This window comes from Onychomys torridus, chromosome 20 (assembly GCF_903995425.1).
Source record: "Onychomys torridus chromosome 20, mOncTor1.1, whole genome shotgun sequence".
Lineage (NCBI taxonomy): Eukaryota > Metazoa > Chordata > Mammalia > Rodentia > Cricetidae > Onychomys > Onychomys torridus.
Genome location: NC_050462.1, coordinates 26,628,591 through 26,648,740, shown reverse-complemented (window position 1 = coordinate 26,648,740; position 20,150 = coordinate 26,628,591).

The following is a 20,150-nucleotide window of genomic DNA, read 5'->3' as shown; positions in this document are numbered from 1 at the left end:
GGGAAGGTAGAAATGTCCTTACTGCCAGAGGCTTAGGGAGTTTTCTGGGAGGTTGTATCTTGCTGTGGATATCACTCTGTATAAATAAAGTGCTGATTGGCCAATGGCCAGGCAAGAAGTATAGGTGGGACAAGAGAGAAGAGAATGATGGGAATAGGAAGGCTGAGTGGACAGACACTGACAGCCACCGCTATGACAAGATGTAAGGTAATGGTAAACCACAAGCCATGTGGCAAAGTATAGATAAACAGAAATGGGTTAATTTAAGATAGAAGAAGTAAATAACAAGAAGCCTGCCATGGCCATACAGTTTGTAAACAATGTAAGTTTCTGTGTGTTTACTTGGTTGAGTCTGAGTGTCTATAGGCCTGGTGGTTGAGAGAGATTTGACCTGAAGTGGGCCAGGCAGGAAAACTCTAACTACTAATGGCACCCAACATGGGGCAAGAGTTTCCACCTAAAACCTGAAGAAAAAAAAAAAGATTTTAAAACGGAGCTAAAAACAGCTTCCTAGTTGTCTCTCAAGTTAGCGGCAGCCTGCCAGTTTGAGCTACCATGGCAGGTTCCTGGCATGTGCATCTGACCTGCAGTGTGGTGGGAATGAGGAGTCTAAAAGTGGCACTTTACTCTGCTGCATGGTGGATTTAGCCTTTGCTAGTTTAAAAAAAAAGTTTTCTGGGCTATGCACTGCTTTGATAGGAGTGCTTCTGATAGTTGATGGTACACATGGCTCCAGACCCAGAGCTGGCAGTAAACTGTTCCACCGCCATGTTGGGAAGTTGTGGTGGGCAGAGCCAGCAGCCACAGCAGCGTTTCAGTCTTACAAAGATGGATATTACACAGAGAATCTGGTTTATGTTGTCTTTGGGATTTTTAACTACAAAAAAAGACTTGATCATAAAAGCTGTTGAGTTAAACAAATATGTAAATTTTAAAGGTAACTTGACTTCAAAATTTGGATATAAGGATATGTTGCTTTGGAAAGGAGTCTCTGCTTTTGTTTCCACAGAAAGCCAGAGGCTGTGGATTTGTTCCACATTAAGATACATCAGGTTTGATCAGCCAAGACCACCTGAAAGGTCTTGATGACACTATGGCCCAGATATCCAACATCCACAATGGTTTCAAGGCAACTGGCTCAGAGGTTTACCCTCACAGACTACGCCATAATACTAAAATTTTCTTTGTGTCCCCATAAGATACAGTGCCCCCCTCCAGCAGGAATTAGTAAGAAAAACTACACCCAATTTCCCAAAATTATCAAGCTGGCTTTGGAGATGGAATTGGCTCACTCCTTCTCTAAACCTAGACATATTGCTAAAAGAAAAGGTTAAGAGATTTTTGTGTCCCAAATCAGAAGAGCTTTCTAGTGTGGGACATAAAAAAAAATCAATATTTTTATCTAAGGCAGGTTGATTATAAATGCAATCTCTTTCTAAAAAAGAAAAGGGGATATGATATAGATATAATAGGATGAAAGGGTAGATTAAGGAACTTACTTCTAAAGAGCAACAACTTGTTTAAAATGTTTTACATTGGTTTAGATTTTAGTCTATTGATACAAACTTAAAGTTAATTTTGTTATACTGTGTGTATATTTCTACTCATGTTTAAGGTATTATGTTTGTATAGCTCATTTTAAATTGTAATGGATAATTAAAATAGATTAATAACTCGTCATCTATGATAATCATACTCATAGCCATGTTAGTTAAGTCTTTTAGATATACATAGAGATATTTCAGATAGATAGGTAATCTTCAAATACTTCAAAGACCTACAGAATATGGCATTTAAAATACTTTAAAATTTCAACTTTCTGAACAGTGAGACATGTCTGCTCCTGGCAGCACCAATTTACTTCAGAGAGGAAGATGGGCATTGAAGACACTTCATATGGAATTTATCTTCACCTTGGCAAAACAAGCCATTTAGGCAAAAACCTGTTCTTGCCTGGACTGCTTGATCAACTGGACATGCAGGACCCATAGAAAGGTGACCACTGAACTTTGCTTGACAAAATGGTCCTTCAGGTTTCTGCTTCGCAGAGGAAAATGCCAGACATTCTACAGGACACTGAGAAAAATGACCGAGAGACTCTAGCCCTGTGGGCTGAAGACAAATGCCCCAAATTTACAAAGTAACATTAGGTGAGTGTCCAGGCTGCCAGCTGTCTCTGTCTACCCTGCAAGACTCCAGAAAGTTGCTTGCATCCTTCTCCTGGTTCTCAGGTAATAATATATCCTCTGAGGTCTTTGATGTGGTTGAAGACTAGATGGTTATAATTTCCTCAGTTATGATAAAAGATAAGTTAGATATAAAACCTTAGACTCACAAATATAAGATAGATAGGATATCTTCGTTAATAATGTAAACTGTAATTCTTGCTTGAAAATTGTTTTGTTATATGTAATTTTACCATGTAAAAGTTAAAACCTTCCTTAAAAAAATTAAAGAAAAGGGGAAGTGCTGTGGATATTGCTCTGTATAAATAAAGTGCTGATTGGCTAGTGGCCAGGCAGGAAATATAGGCGGAACAAGAGAGAAGAGAATTCTGGGAAGTGGAAGGCTGAGTGGACAGACGCTGCCAGCCACCGCCATGACAAGATGTAAGGTAATAGTAAGCCATGAGCCACGTGGCAAAGTATAGATTAACAGAAATGGGTTAATTTAAGATAGAAGAAGTAAATAACAAGAAGCCTGCCACGGCTATACAGTTTGTAAACAATGTAAGTTTCTGTGTGATTACTTGGCTGGATCAGAGCATCTATAGGCCTGGTGGTTGAGAGAAATTTGACCTGACTCTGGGCCAGGCAGGAAAACTCTAACTACAGTATCTCCTAGTAATATTAGAAACTACACCCATATGGTTTCATCCACATGACTGCCTAAACATGAACTGAATAATAGACATGCTAAGATGGACAGGGGAAAGCTAAAAAGGCCTCAGCTTTGGACAAAGAACTACAGGCAACTCGGGAATGCTGGGAATGAGAGAAATCATCTTCCTTGTGAAAGAGCACACCAACTAGTTGTACAGTACCAAATGGTCAGTCCTGAAAACGTACAAGCATCATGATACAAACTGAGTAGGTTGTACTTATGTATGTTGGAATATATATGTATAAACCTATATGTATATAACAACAATTGATGAAAAAAGAGTCAATGAATTGGAAGAGGGCAACGAGGAACATATGGGAGGTACTTGAGTAATGGAAGGGGGAAATGATATAACTATTATATCTTCAAAAATGAAGTAAGTCAAAAAGAAAGCTTAGTTGCTTCAGAATATTTTGAAAGCCTATTAAAACTACTAGAAGGTGTTATATCATCATACTTAAGAACAAAGGTGTTAGGCTAAGTAAATTTTGAGTCAATTATCTTATCAGTTTTGCATTTATTGAAGAAATGACCTTTAATTAGTAATTGCCTATAGTCTCAAAACTTAAACTAATGAAGCTCTTGGGTGGCTTAAATTTTGTTTAGTAAAAAAACTGATCCATTGTAATGAATCTTAGTTACTTCTCCGTTACTGTGATCTGACACTTTAGGAAATAGACTTTTAAAACTGAACCATAGTACCAGGTAGGATATCACCTTGTGGTCTAATGTTCTCAGGGCCCCACCAAAAAGCATACAGGCTCTTCTCATTGCTCTTGGTTCACTGCTAGAACTAGATGGTAAGACCCAAGTACCAACAGCACCATACTTCAGTCACAGGGCACAAAGAAATCAAGATATCACTTAGCTTGACACTCCTTCCTGCTGGCTAGCATTCATAGTGCCTGAAGGTACTGCTAGGGGAGAAAATTTATCAACATCCTCACCTAGCTGTGTACTGTGAGGGTTGCAAGATTGACATCAGAGAAGATATTCTTACTGGTACAATAGTGGCATGACCATTTTGGGATAAGTAACCACCTGGTGCATGGATTTGAGGCCAGCTCTATGGGAGGGCATATACATCTGTAGTATAGTTGTGCTCAAAAGCTTATGACTAGGGAGAATATGGGCCAGATGGAGGAACTTACTAACATACTGCAATAGCTTCCTTAAGTGAACATTCTGTATGTATATATATGTATGTATGTATACATGTATATATGTATGTATACATATATATATATATATATGTATTTATATATTTATGTGTGTGTATACTTGTCTGTGCAAGTCTACATGTGTGCTTGTGTGCTAGTGTGATGCTTGAGCCAGTTAAATGGCTCAGTGGGTAAAAATGCTTGCCACTAAACCTGATGACTTGAGTTTGATCGTTGGGAATCACATGGAAGAAAGGAAGAATTAACTTCCACAAGTTGTCCTCTGACCTCCACAAGTTGGTTATGTTGTGTGGGCTTGTCTGTAGACATACACATGCACACATGCTTGCTAAATAAATAAATGTGAGATTTTGATAACAACCTATAGTTATAAATAAATATCTCTAACATAGTCAACTACAGTGCATGGGTCTTGCCTCATCAAGACTTGAACAAATTATACATAGTTAAACTATGTGTTTATGTTTATGTCCATTGGCTAGTTGTAGTCCAAAGCTCAAGGGCAGAGAAGCTGCTCTTTTGTAGATGATGACTGCTAAGGCAGAGACTCATATTTGGTCAAATTGTTGAGTATGTGTGATTGACGAGCCCCAGTCACATCTATATCATGACCTTCCCCTACCAAGCCCAGGCAATACCACATAAGGATGATTCTAAAGAAATTAAGAGCCAGAGGCTGGAGAAAAATGTCAAGAAATGCTGCCATCCAAATATGCCATTGCAACCATAAACATTCAGCATCTGTGTATATATAAAAAGGTTGGGCCTTTCAACTTCCCATGATGGATAGACAGATGAGGCCCTGTTCATTCCTCAGAAGCTAATGACTATTGGTGGTTACTGAAGGATGGGTGCCATTTTTTTCTAATTGAAATAATACATAAGATGAAGAAAGGGTTCAGAGGGGAAAGAAGGGGGATCATAGATGATGAAAGAGGTGAGTAGACTCAAAATTCACTTTATATATGCATGAAACTATCAAGAATAAATGAGTGAATAATACCCCAAACAAAAGCAGATTAAGAATTGATAAAGAAAATGTGGTACATTCATACAATGGAGTATTACTCAGTTTTTAGGGAAAAAAAAATGACATCATGAAATTTGCAGGCAAATGGGTGGAACCAGAAAAAAATCTTCTGAGTGAGGTAAGCCAGACCCAGAAAAACAAAGATAGTATGTACTCACTTATAAGTAGATATCAGCTATAAAGTAAAAATCAGGCTACAATCCACAGACCTAGAGAATTTAGATAAAGAGGAGAGATCCAGGTGGCATGCATGGATCTCTCTGTGAAGGGGAAATAGAACAGACTTTATCTTTTTTACACAGTTTCAGATCTCATGCTTAAGGAATCTTCCTACCTACCATCAAGACCTGTCTTCCTTTTCCCCTGGCCTTGCCCTCCATTACTCCCACCCCCCCCCCCAGTTTTCTCATGTAGATCTTATCCATTTCTCTGCTGCTGGGTGATCCCTGTGTCTTTCTTAGGGTCCTCTTTACTCGGTAGCCTCCTTGGAGTTGTGAGCTGCAGTCTGGTTATCCTTTGCTTTACATCAAGTTTCCACTTATGAGTGAGTACATATCATGTTTGTCTTTCTGAGTCTGGGTTACCTCACTCAGGATGATATTTTCCAGTTCCATCCATTTGCCTGCAAACCTCATGATGTCATTGTTTTTCTCTGCTGAGTAGTACTCCATTGTGTATATGTACCATATTTTCTTTATCCATTCTTCAGTTGAAGGACATCTAGGTTGTTTCCATGCTGTGGCTATTATAAATAATGCTGTTATGAACATAGTTGAGCATATGTCCTTGTGGTACGATTGAGAATTCCTTGGCTGAGATAATTTTCTCAGCCTTGGTGCAGGGAGGAGGGGACTGGACCTGCCTCAACTGAATCTATCAGGCCTGGCTGGCTCCCCAGGGGAGACCTTGCTTTGGAGGAGGTGTGAATGGGGGGTGGATTGTGCCGGTGGGGGGGAGTCTGACGGTGGGAAGAGGGAGGACAAGGGAATCCGTGGCTGATATGTAAAATTAAATTAATTATAAAATAAAAATATTAAAAAAGAAAGCTAACAATAAAATGTCATTTTGACATCAAGTAGAGAGAAAAAAAAAAAAAGACCTGTCTTCCCACATCAACTAACAAAATCAAGATAATACCTCCTGGCATTCTGAAAGGTCCACTTTAATCTGGATAAACTTTCACAGGTGCATCCAGGGACTTGTATATGTGAGTCAGGATCCTGTCAAATTGGCAATTACCATAATTATCATAGCATAAGGTATCATAGAGAAGCAGATATCACGATTGGAGTAGTTCTGAAAGAGACAATTAGAACATAGAGTTAGAGGAGATTAGCAGAACCTTCAGGCCTGTGGGGATTTGGATGAGAATGTCCCCCATAGGCTCATATATTTGAATAATTTTTCCCCCACTTTGTAGAACTGTTTGGGGGAGCATTAGGATGTGTGGCCTAATGGGAGGAGGCATGTCACTAATGGCAGGCTTTGATGTTTCAGAAGACAACACCATTCCCCAAGTGCCTATCTTTCTCATGACTCCTATTCAGATCAAATATGAGCTCTCAGCTATTGTGCCAGCACCATGTGTGCCTGCCGTGATGGTCAAAGGCTTTAGCCCTCTGAAAGCACAACCCTCCCATTAAATGCTTTCTTTTCTGTCTTTCCTTGGTCCTGGTGGTTTACCACAGCAACACAAAAATAACTAAGACACCCCAACTCCCATAAAATAAGTCCAATGTCTACAGGAAAGAAGGAAAGAGAATTTGGCTAAGGGCTCTAAATGGCAGCACAGTTCCAAGAATGGTCTGTTCTAGTTGACAAAGTACTTGTCTGAAAGCCAAAGCTATAAGAAAGAAGAGGCAGGTCCATGACTCTCAATGGGATGAGTTGCCATACCCAATAATTAGCGACAAACAACCAAAAGAGAGGTCTGAAATGTTCACATTCAAAATTAATGCATCATCAATACTGATGTAATTTGCTTATACTTGAAACATTTGAATGTGCAAATTAGATAACATATATTTATGAGAGTTCACACTGATCATAGGACATTACATTTTCCTTTTGCCTTTGGGAAGTTCATCTTAATAATTATCTACCTTTCCATTACTGCTTACATCACCAACAATTGAAAATTTACATGATTCTCAATCATCAGATACAATTTTAAGTTTTGATTATCAAATTATGGAATTGGTATTATCATTTATATTCATGAATATACCCTAAAGGTGCAAATTGTGTACTCACACAAAATCATAACCCATGCATCTTGGGGTTTATTTAATCTAATCTTATTCTCCAATGCAGATAAGGAAATTGAGGCTTATCTGTCATAAATTACTTATTTATACAAGAGTACACTAAAGTAGCCTGATGTCTAGTCTAGTACTGTGACTTGACCAATTCATGAACTCTGCAAGTCTTACTTAAACTTAAGATGAATATTATTTAAAAATTTAACTATGTTACAACAAGTTCCATATTCCCCTGGAATTCATATATATTTAGTAAGATCTTAGTACATTTGTGTTGAACTGTCTTAGGAATTTTTCAAAAATATACTGTTACAAGAGTGAAATCATTTAAAAAAAAACTTACATTTAAGATATGAGCTACTAAAATTTAATTGATTGCTTAGATTTTAATTTTGTCAGATTAGAACACTTTCAAATCATAAAAATATGGAAGGCCTCAATTTAACTTTTTTTGAGAAAAATATCCACAGCATAACAGATGGATGAATGATGGTGGGGTGCTGAAAAAGTCAATTAGGGACAATATTGCTCTGACACAGTGCAGACAGTAATATGAAAAAGGACTATGACTGTCTAGCCCATTTAAATGTTTTCTAACTCTGATTGGCAATGCATGAGACTTTACCAGTGAAGTGTATAGAAACAAAAGTGTTAAAAGTGTTTTCGAAAAATAAATTAGGGATGTGACATGGGTTAGTGGAATACAAAAGTTTCTGAGTTCTATCCCCAACTTTAGGGAAATGGGATAGCATACAGAATGCAAATGAAAACTTAAATTATTTGATTATTGTTTATATCTAATTAGTTATCTCAAAGAAATATATGCCAATAACTAACTAACTTTTTGTTTGTAGTTGGGGGTGGTAGGATATAGTTGGAGACAATGAAGAGATTTGCAACTAATGAAGACAGGGAAGTGCACTAGAAAAATTTCTTAACAGAGCAAACTTGAGCAGGGTGGTAGCAGTGCATGCCTTCAACATGGGAAACAGAAACAGGTGGATCTCCGTGAGTTTGAGGCCAGCCTGGTCTACAGAGTGAGTTCCAGGATAGCCAAGACTACACAGAAAAAACAAAACAAAACAAAACAAAACAAAAAACCTGGCTCAAAAAACAAAAAACAAAACACAGCAAAAAACAACCAACCAACCAACAAAACAAGAACAAAGAAAGAAAAGAAAGTGAATTTATCAAATGTAACACAAATAGTGTCCAAAAGTCCTTTATCTGGTGAAGAATTAGAATTTGTAACTTAAAACTTTCAATGTTAAGAGAGTAGTTTTTATTCTACGTGCTCTAAACATAAAAGAGAAAACATATAGACACATACAGTTATCTGAAGCAACTTAAAGGGGTGATGGCTGTGTCTATAATACTGAATGTGGCCTGATTTCACAGTAAAGGTCTATATCTAGGCTCAAAAATTTGAATACAGAAAATACATATAATTCATTACACATAAAAATTTAGCCCAATAAAACTGCTTAAAATAAATATATTTACAAAAAATAAACACCAAATTTTATTGATTAAACTCTCTTAAACATATAAGAAAAATAATATAAAGCTATGAACAAATTTCTTGTATATTTAAAAGGAATGAATACTTTGTAATGCATTTTATGAAGTCAAATAGATCTGGTTCTAAAGCTTGACAAGAACCATAAAAGAATGAAAAATTACAAGCCACTATTTTCCTTGACAGGAAGGAAAAAATACTCCCATGTCAATAATGTAATATATGAAAAATACAATGTGTTGTGTAACAAGGAAGGATTTATTCAGTAAAGAAGGTATTATTTACTCTCAGAAAATTTAACATTGACTATCCACATAAGAGAAGAATTAATAAACATTGCATGATAATCTCCATTTGACTCATTAATGATAAAATAACTTTCCAAATCCAACCATGAAAGGAAGCTTCCAAAGTCTTATGAAGCATATTTCTTAAAACAAATACCCAAATAAATAAATAAACCCTCAAAGTTGCTGGGAGGAGCTCAGTGGTAGAGCATTTGCCTTGTATGAGCGAGATCAGAGGTTTGTTTGTTTGGTTTTTTTTTTCAATCCCTCTTGAAACCTCAATATTAACATATTTAATGGTGAAATATTGAGTGCTCTACACCTAGGCTAAGAACATGGCAGGGATGCTGCTCAGGCACTTCTATTAAAATCTTAAACTATAGGTTCTATCTGGTAGGAAAGCTCATATATAAGACTAGGTGAAGAAGTGAAGTGAAACAGATAACATTATTTTATACATATGGAATCTTATAATACCCACCACTAAATTATTACAATTAGTTTTACAATATTGCTAAGCTCCAAGATCATATACATTTGTATCTCTGTGTTAAAGAGGAATTAGAAAATAATTATAATGTCATATATAGTAGCTGAAAAAAATCAAATTTCTAAGGAAGAAATATTTCAAAAGATGCATGAGATGTCTATGAATGTAACTACAAGACAAAGCAGAGAGAAGTTTAAAGTAGCAGGGTAGAGTGAGATGTTTCTGCATTGGGAAACTACTGCTTTGGAAAAGGAAGAATCCCAAAATAAGCTGAATGATTCCTTGCTCTTTACTATGAATAGAACTTTAAAGTTGCCTCTAATCATTAGAATATGGCAAAGATGAGAGATATATGACACATGATTAAGTTATGATATATGGCAAAAGTGGAGGCATCCTGCAGATATACTTAAGGCCTTAATGAGTTAATAATAATAATAATAATAATAATAATAATAATAATAATAATGACAGAGTTATTATAAATGTGATTCCATTCAAGGCTGTTTTGATGACAGAGAACAAAATCAGAAATTTCTGTGTCATCCTGAAGCTGCTATGAATTCCATACATTTAAGGAACAAATGCTAATAATAGTATCCTTGTCTTAGCTATCATTGGAGACTCTGATAAGAGTCTAGCTGTAGTGTGTGAACTATAGTCATGAAACCAGACTACCTGTGTCTAGAATTCTGAGTGTAGAAAATATGAGGAGACAAATGAGTATTGTTTTAATACTCTATTTTTTGTAATTTGTTTTACAGCATTAGAAAATTAAGACACTAAATATTCAATAATTCATGGACTATATACAATACAAATCAAAATACAAGTGTATGTATTTTTTTAATTATTAACAGTCTAATTCTAAAATTTATAAGGAAAGGCAAGGGATCTATGTAACCCAAATAAATTTTGTTACAAAAAAGTTTAATTATAGTACCAAACATGAAAATGTCACAAAACTATTTCAATTGTATGTGATATCAGTGTGGACACAGGCAGGACTTGATGACAGACAAGATGAAGATTGAACCACCACATATGTTCATCTGTTTTTGATATGCTACAAAACTTTCCTGTGAAAAGATTGTCTTTTCAATAAATGATGTAAACTCAAATGGGTATACAAAAGTAATAACTGACTATAACACATAAAAAGTAATTTAATTGGATCATTGCCCTACATATAAAATAATAAAGCTTCCAGAAAAAAAAATGAACTGCTTTCATGTGCTCAGGGATATATATTATATTTATATATGAAACAGTTAAATAAAACAGTATCTAAGAGAAAGGATTGATGCATCCTCTTTGAGATTAAGAATATAAAGAGACTTATGAGTGAAAATACAATCCTTAATAAAACACAGAACTCATTTACAGAATACATGCCCCATTCAACTGATAATGAGTTTAAGGCTGTCAACACATAAAATGATAAATCTCAAGTGTATAAGACAAATGTTCAACAAATTCTAAGATTTGGGTGGCCAAACAGCATGAAAACCTGTTCAGCATCACTAGTTCTGAGGGAAATATAATTTGAAACTGTATTGAGAGTTCACTGCACAGATACTACAATTGTTGACTAATGATACCAAAGACAATATTCTTACACATTTTTTTTTGCCTTTTCAGCAAGCAAGTGCACGTGTGTGTGTGTGTGTGTGTGTGTGTGTGTGTGTGTGTGTGTGTATGTGTGTAGAGATAGAGGGACAGGGAAAAGGAGGAGAGGGAGGAGAGGAAGAGGGAGGAGATTGCATGTCCACAGTACAGAAGACATCCTTCCTCAGGTGTTATCCCAAAAAACACCATCCACCTTTTCCAGACAGGGCTTACTCTACCTGAATCTCTTATTTGGTTAAACAGGCTATTCAATGAGCCTTCCTGGTGCAGAGATTATAATGGAGCTCCCCATGTCTGCATTTTTATGTGGGATTTCAGGGCTCAAACTCAGGTACTTATTCTTGAGAGTCACTTTATCCACTGATCTATCTCCCCAGCCCATAAACACCCCTTTAAAAGAACCTGTATATTTGGTATGATTTAGAATCAAGATTTTAGATTGAGTTTGAATTGGCAATGAAGGCTTAGTATTCACAAACAGATAGTATAGTTGACTCCGTGAAAGAAAGTCTGTCATTCTTTACCTTAATAAGAGACACTGTAGTACTGTTCAGCATAATAAAGAATAGCCAAGAACAGCAGATACTTCTGGATAGGTACTGGTCACAAAAAACCACACACAGTCTAAGTTAGCTTTTATGAAAAGGTATGAAAGAACTTTTATGAACATTTTGTCTTAGGAACTGACTAATGTACATCTGAGTAAAATTCATTGCTTTATGGTTGTGGTTTATTGTTATTCTCTTTTGTGTGTTTATGTGTTTTAAACTAATGAGTATAATGGTAATATTTCCATATGTCTACAGTCCACCATCTCACTGCAGTTGTGTGTAGGTGGCCACCTACATGATCTTCAGTCTCCTGATTAGAAAAATCTGAACTCCTCTTTCCCATGAAAGTTTCCATCCTAATATAATGTAATAATAACAGAAATATTCCTCTGATTCAAAGGAGAAGAACCTGAATGAGAATGATCCAATTGGTACCACAGAAAAATTAATTAATGAGCTATAAGTAATTCATTGATTTCCCATGCTCATTACTGCAGCATTTGCTAATATCCTCAGACATTAGCTAAGAAACTGTCTGTTAACAGAGCTTGCTTCCTTTGTGTCTGACATTTGCTGATCTTGGCGTGTCCCCTTTTCTTCTAATCCTCCTATGCTCTGATGTGGTATCTCTTCTTTTTATAAGAGACCTTGCAACAGCAAAACTAACCAGCCTATAATATCCATTATTCCTGATTTTTAAAGTAGAAGATTCATCTTCTTGAATAGACGAGTGAATCACTCATGAACACTTAACCTCATCTGATCTAATCAAATTTCCTTTTCCAGGAATGTGAAACTATGATTCACAGAGGTTGGCAGTCTGTGTATAAGCGAGTCTCAAAATTCAAGCCCTGGAGATGTGGGGGTCTCTATGCACAGGCAATCATAGTCAATGCTAATTGAAGTGCTCTGGATCTCCAGACGTATAATACAGCAAGTGCACGTGTGTGTGTGTGTGTGTGTGTGTGTGTGTGTGTGTGTGTGTGTGGTGTGTGGTGTGTGTGGTGGTAGGTGGGTGGGTGAATGTGTGTGTGCATTCTTTCTTGTGGCAAACTATTTAAACTGAAAAGAAAAGCAATTATGAAACATACCTTACTGTAAAAGATGGACTTGTTCAATGTTGCACAATGATGGGTGTGCATCCTTGTGCACATCTAAAAGATCATTAAAATCTTTCACAAGTGCCACTGTCAGGATTAAAAGAGTTAATGCATGTGAGAGTCTTCAGATAGTCCTTGACAATTAACAGCTGTTATAGAAGGTGGCGTTGGATGAAGGGAAACAGAAACCCTTGCAATGAAGAAAAGAAGAGCGGAAAGAAATAAAGAAAGGGGAAATATAAATGACAGGTTCATCAGAACATTCTTGAAAATGTTCCCAGAATAGAAAACAGAATCACAGTGTATGCAGCCTACTTCTTAAGTGGATGGTCAACTAATGGTCAAGTAAGGAGTTTTGTTCCTTTCAATGGTCTGAAATATGCTTTTTATAGTTGTTAAAAACTAACTACCCATTTTCTTTTAAGCATGCACCTCAAAATTGTTTCAGTGTGGGCTGGAGAGATGGCTCAGAGGTTAAGAGCACCAACTGCTCTTCCAGAGGTCCTGAGTTCAATTCCCAGCATCCACATGGTGGCTCACAGCCATCTGTAACGAGATCTGGCGCCCTCTTCTGTATACATCACCATCATCATCATCATCATCATCATCATCATCATCATCATCATCATCATCATCAATAAATCTTAAAAAATAAATGTTTTAGTGAAGGTAACTGTGAACACATACCACTTCAGAGTGAGTGCATAAGCTTAGGCAGGATCTATAGTCAGTATTGACAAACTGACTGCTGGTGAGTGATTGAGTTCCATGTTTCATGGAAAGTGAATGACAGTGCTGTGAACATCACTTGAACTGATATTCATAACTTTTCTCTTCATGTAAACCAAATTCAGGACCTAAAGCAACCCCAGTCAATTTAGTTATCCTGAGTAACTATTCTACAAAAATTATTTCTCACAAAAAGCATAAAATATTGCTTTGGGGTTTTAAATTGTCACTAATCACAGAAATCCAAGCAAAGTAAAATATTAGAAGCCTATTTAATGTTTATTCATCTCTATTGTGTCACAGAGTCTCTGCCAAATGTCTGACACACTGTGTGTGTGTGTGTGTGTGTGTGTGTGTGTGTGTGTGTGTGTGTGTGTTTCACTATAACCATCCTCTGAGATGGCCTGCAGAGGACATTGCTTTCTGCATGCACTTGACATTCCTGTCTCTTCCACTGTCATGAAGGCATTATACAGTTCAAAGACAAGCCTTCCTCCTGACCAACAGAAGTCCAAACTGGTAAGAATACTCTCTCATCTTCCTTCTGTCATGGAAATGTTTCAAAGATCAGCCGCCTCTAGACCAGTGGTTCTCAACCTTCCTCCACTGACCAACAGAAGTCCAAACTGGTAGGCATACTCTTTTATCTTTCTCTGTCCTTGAAATGTTTCAAAGATCAGCTGTCTCTAGACCAGTGGTTCTCAACCTTCCTAACGATGCAATCCTTTAATGCAGCTCCTCATGTTGTGGGGACCCCCCAGCCATAACATGATGTCATTGCTACTTCATAACTGCAGTTTTGTTACTGATACAGATCACAATGTAAATATCTGACATACAGGATATCTGATATGAGATCCCATGACCCACAGGCTGAGAATCACTGCTGTAAACAATTCTATCTATATGTTTTTATTTGACAGCTGAGCAAGAATCAATTTTTCTTATCTTTCAGGGAATAGCATGAGATGAAAGATTCAACATAATTGTTACCATTTGGCTACCCTGCAGACTGCTACGACTCAAACAGAAATCTAACTAAGTGAAACCAGATATGATCTGAGATTCTAAAAATACTTGAAAGTTCTGAAACTTTTATTTACATGGTCAAATATATTTTGGTTATTGTTGATTTGAGTTGGATTTTGAGATATAAGTAAGCATCACAAATTACATATTATCCTCAATATGCACATGAGGAAGGGGAAATTTGGAAGTGTTATGTGATCATCTAAGAAATTAGTTATAATTCCTAGAGTTAATATTTGTATTCTGGAAATCTGCAGAGCCACAGTGTATGATTAGAAAGATGGCCTTTCTAGACCATAGGACACATTGTACTATTTACTATCAATCTATTAAAGAACTGTTTCCCATTTTTTCAATATACTTGAAATAATTTTTTTTAAGGTAACACACAAAATAATAGATTATATTATGGTATTTCAGACATGGATTGCAGTGTATGTTGCCTCTTCTGTTTTTCTGGGGTGTATGTGTGTGTGTGTGTGTGTGTGTGGTGTTAATCTAGAGTCTGCAGGTAGACAAAATGTGATATATATCTGTTTTATTTTCCCCTAGTGCCCTCTATTTTCCTACTTGTTAGTCTCTTTCCAATAACCATAGTTCCAGATTGTACTCCCATTCCTGTGTCATATATATACATACGTATGTATATATACATATATATATATACACACATATATATGTATGTGTGTGGTGTATTCTAAATTCCTAATATGAGAAAAGACATGTATATATTAGACATGTATATATTAGACTCTGCATATGAAAAGAAATATGATTTTTTTCTGAAACTGACTTATTTTGCTCAATATTATGAACCCCATTTCTATTAATGATCCTGCAAATGTCATAATCTGTCCTCCTTTGTGATTGAACCCAATTCTACTGTGCATGTTTGGCAGTTGGTGAGGCAGTTTTTAATTTGTTGGAAATTGAAAGAAATGGTTCAGATAATATATGGGATGTTTTGAAATTCAAACACATGGGTGACTCTGTTTTGAAAAAGACAACCCATTCAAAACACAAATAATCACAACAATGTTTCAATTTCTCTAACAGGAAGTCACTGGTGTGCTGTGGGTGTCCGCCACTGTTAATTCATCATGCAGTCTATTTTAAAAAATTGGAAGATGTGAATTCAGGTTCCTTGAAGTTTGGAGACCTCTAAGCAGATGATCAGTCCTTGAAGGTCTATGTGGTATCAACCAGCTTTGGAGCTGAGAATCTTCCTCTATTATAAATAATGAAAAATACTCATTTGCTTGCTGAACCACTGAGATGTGATAATACAACTCTGAGTAGTGAAAAATAATACCTCAACAAATAGCATCTAAAATATAAAATATTTTATAAAAACTGTAATATAGGCCCTTCTGAGACTGTAGTATTTTTAAATTCCTAGGCAATTATTTTTAGAAGTATAAAAATGTATATACATATTATATAAATATAAATATTTAGATAAATATTGCTGGCAGCAAATTTGTGGTTTCTCAACAAAATAGGACACTCGGAGAAAACTCATATTGAATATATCTGCACACTTTTTTAAAAATATGTCTCTGTTGCATAGTGTATTAGAAATGGTTTCGCCTGTGTAGACAGAATGTACAGAGTTCCACTCTTAACTCTGGAAACGACCAGCTGTAGAAATGGGCTAAGTTGCTGTTTTCTCTCATGCCACTTGCCAAAAACAGAAAGTATGTTTTTGTGGAATAAATGCATGGATGAGAACAGATCACTCTAACTGTAACAACAGCAGAAGGAGCTAAGGAGCATGTGCAAAGTGTCTTGGGTATAATAGCGATTGCGTCGACGTTTACTCAGTTCTCTCTTCTGGCCTGTCTCTAACGGTCACCACTGGAGCATCACCTCTTAGTGGTTTTTTGTTTTTTGTTTTTTGGTTTTTTTAATCTGTAGAAAATCAGCATTTTTTTTTTAAGTGACTGGAGCTGATTTTCTTTGAAATTTGAGAAATAAAATCAGGAAATAGGGAAACATCCATCTGGAAATGCTGAATATAGTTCAGAGAGAGGTTTAAGATGAAACCAAAACTACATCTCTTGCGCTTCTGATACACTCATGAACTTCTGAATATTACTAGAAAATGGTTCAAAAGCTTCACCTAACCTGGAAATTTAGGGCGGTTTTGGAAGCCTTTGCAGAATTTTTTTTTCCCTGAACATTTAAAACTAAATGCTTTGAGCAGTAAAATGCATGAATGGTCATTTCATGCAGTTTTACTGCATGTGCATGCTTGCATGGAGTCACACATGGAGACATTTCATAATATAGCAAAGCTAACTTACCAGATCTTAAACATATCTTTATATATATGCATATATATATATGTAGAAATAGTTCATTTTAATAACATAAATAATTGCTTCAGCTCTCCATTTTTCATGGGATTCAGTCAGCCTTAGATTTCACTCTTTTAAATTAACTTTGTTGGTTCTCCCAGTCGATTAGCATGTAGCATATATTAAATATGTAAAAATGATGCTTTATAATGCATTATCTGCACCACAGTAAATTAAAACACTCTCCAAAGGACAGGAGGTATGCGTAGAATGCTAAGATGTCTAATACAAACAACACCGATTCTTTAAAAAAAAAAATCATAAAGGAAAAGATGGGCAGAACAAAGCAGTAACTGAGAGGAATGTGGGAGCAGGTGCAGAGAACCACAGTATTCAGGGCACAGTAATGGCAAGCTCTCCCTTTGGGCATTTGTGGTTTACATATTTATCATTAGCACAGTGTCTGTGGAAGACTGACTGAAAAACAGATAACCAAGCTGGAGGTAAAACAGGAGCACCATGCAAGGCCTCTCTATCATCTAGCGCTCCCAAGATCAGTTCTAACAAGGGGCCCTGTTAGAATGCAGACACTTATCTTCTCCTTTTCCAGTTTCTGTTCTTGGAATGAGGTATCCCCATGAAACTCATTAAATCTCCCATCTCTGCAGCTGACACTCCACTCAGGCATGAATAATCAAAGGGGTAAACAGAATGCTGATATGAATATGCAAGTGTTTTTTGATGAAACGTGATATAATAGGTAGCTTAGGCAATAAAAAAGATACAGGAAGAAAATGAACTTTGTGCTATTATTATGGGTAGTTATGGGAAACTGTATTTGGAGGCTGAAATGCTTTGTCAAATTGCATGTTAGGACTCATAAACTGTCAGGTCATCATAGAGGAGTCAGTTATTAATATTGTGAATATTTGCAGCAAGGAACTGAGAAGATTCAAATAAATAGATGTAAGTTTCATTTCCTTGATTATGGCCTGTCATAGTACTAGGAAGGTATTTGGGTACTATCTTGAAAGAAATAGTCTTGAGTTCACAAATTTATGTACACTCAGAACACCAACCAATCATTTTGACAAATAATTTTGTAATATATCTTAAGGAAACAAATCAAAGAAAAGTGATTTCATACAGCAATTGATACATATTTAACATTGGATAACACTTGTAGTTATGTAGAATTCAGAGTCTATATGTAAAAATGTCAATTGGAGAATTTCCTCAGAACAACTGGCCGCTAGTTAATAGATTTGAAAATAAGTCTGATCTTCACTTCTGTAGACTCTTTCATAGGTACAACCACAGAAAATTTGTTATTGTGTATATAGGGATGCCAACTGCAGAGTTGCTTGTCTTAGTGAAAAATTTCTTATAATCTGTGTATTATTATATCAAAAATAGATTGAATCATCCCTCATATTACGTTTAAAATTTGTTCCTCATGAAGGTTCACTCGTAGAAGCAGTCCTTGGTAAATTGTTGCCTAAGAGATACACATACATTTTTCTTATTGAGTAGTAAAGAACAAAAGCACAAAATACAATAAAATATGAAAACTTGTCAAAACATACAACATCAACTTCAGAAGGTATCATTTTTGAAAGAGACACAAAAAGGAAAACCATCTCTATCACCCCACACCAAAGCTCTGGAAACATCATGGAAGAAAGAAAGAATAGAAGAGCCAGAGGATGTGGAGGTGTGCTCCGCATGACACGAAATGAATGACATGACATTGTGATCATGAGCTTATAGCAGTTGTGAGTATTTGGGCCTTACTCAAATAAGATCAAGCCAGTCAGTATTAGAGCACATGCATGTGTTCCAAGGCACAGGAACAAAACAGTCAGTGTGTAAAAGTGACATCTCATTCATTTTTGAGTGTTGTTAGCTTACTTCTGAGATTTTCTAAATCAAATCTCACATTGTCATTGTATGTATTTCTTCCTTTATTGCTTGATGATAACTTGTTTTGAAATAACAGGTACAGTGTGGGGATTTGTTCTTTGCCAATGTGTGTATAAATGTGAACATGCATGTATCTGTCTAAAGGATCTCTTTTGGGAGTCCCTTCATTGCACAGACAGTATGTTTTGCCTTATTGTTGTCATTTATATTTTTATGTGAAATTACCTTTCTTGAAGTCTTGTCCGTTTGCAACTTTCATTTTTTTCTCATTTCTCAGAGCTCCCTCTGCTGTTTCCTGCAGCAGCTTGTTTCCTGGGATTCCTGCCTCCAAGACTTCCCAAATTTCTCTAGACATCTGCTTTCCTTCCTTTCTTTGACCGAAGTCATGAGTTACTTCCTGGGCCCCTCTCCTGGAATTCCCATCAGCAGATCATTATCAAACGATGGTGAGGACTACTTGTCACATCTCTTTGGATTTCCTTTCTGCAAGTTTCTCTATTTACCGACATGTAGGCACAGCAAACCCCTTCTAGATTCATTTCTGATGGTTGTCTCTCAGCCCTTTTAAAACCTATGAACCTGAGGATGTTTTAATACCTCAGCCCTGACTGAGAACTTATTGTTTTATTCTCTTCCTTTCTCCCCAGCTCTCTGCTTTTCATCCAAAAACACAGAAAATAGCTAAATTATACACAAGCAGCTACAGCCTTCCAGGTAAATACTTGAATGATATACCACAAAAATATTTACATGTCCATGGTTATTGCTTCACCATTCACAATAGCCAAGATATGGAACCAGCCTATAAGTCCATCAACAGACAAATAGTTAAAGAAAACAGGGTATATACACACAATGGAATTTTATTCAATTTTTAAAGCAGAATAAAATTATGAAACATGTTGAAAAATGGGTAGAAATGTAGATCCTTAAGGTAAGTATACTTATGAAGACAAATGTGCATTTTCTTTCATATGCAGAATCCAAATTTAAATGTGTATATGTGTGTGTAAGACACGAAATAAGAAACAGGAGGGTGAGAGGGAAGCAAGATATCTAAGGTAAGGTTGAAGAATGAAAAGGAGAGGATGTTTGAATATAGATAGCATGAAGGAAGAAGACAGAGAACCAGCAAAAGAAAAACAGGGAAGAGAACGGTCAAGGCACAAATTAGAACAAAATGTAATGATTATATGTAGGAAAATGTCACCGTGAAACCCATCAACTTGCATGCTAAC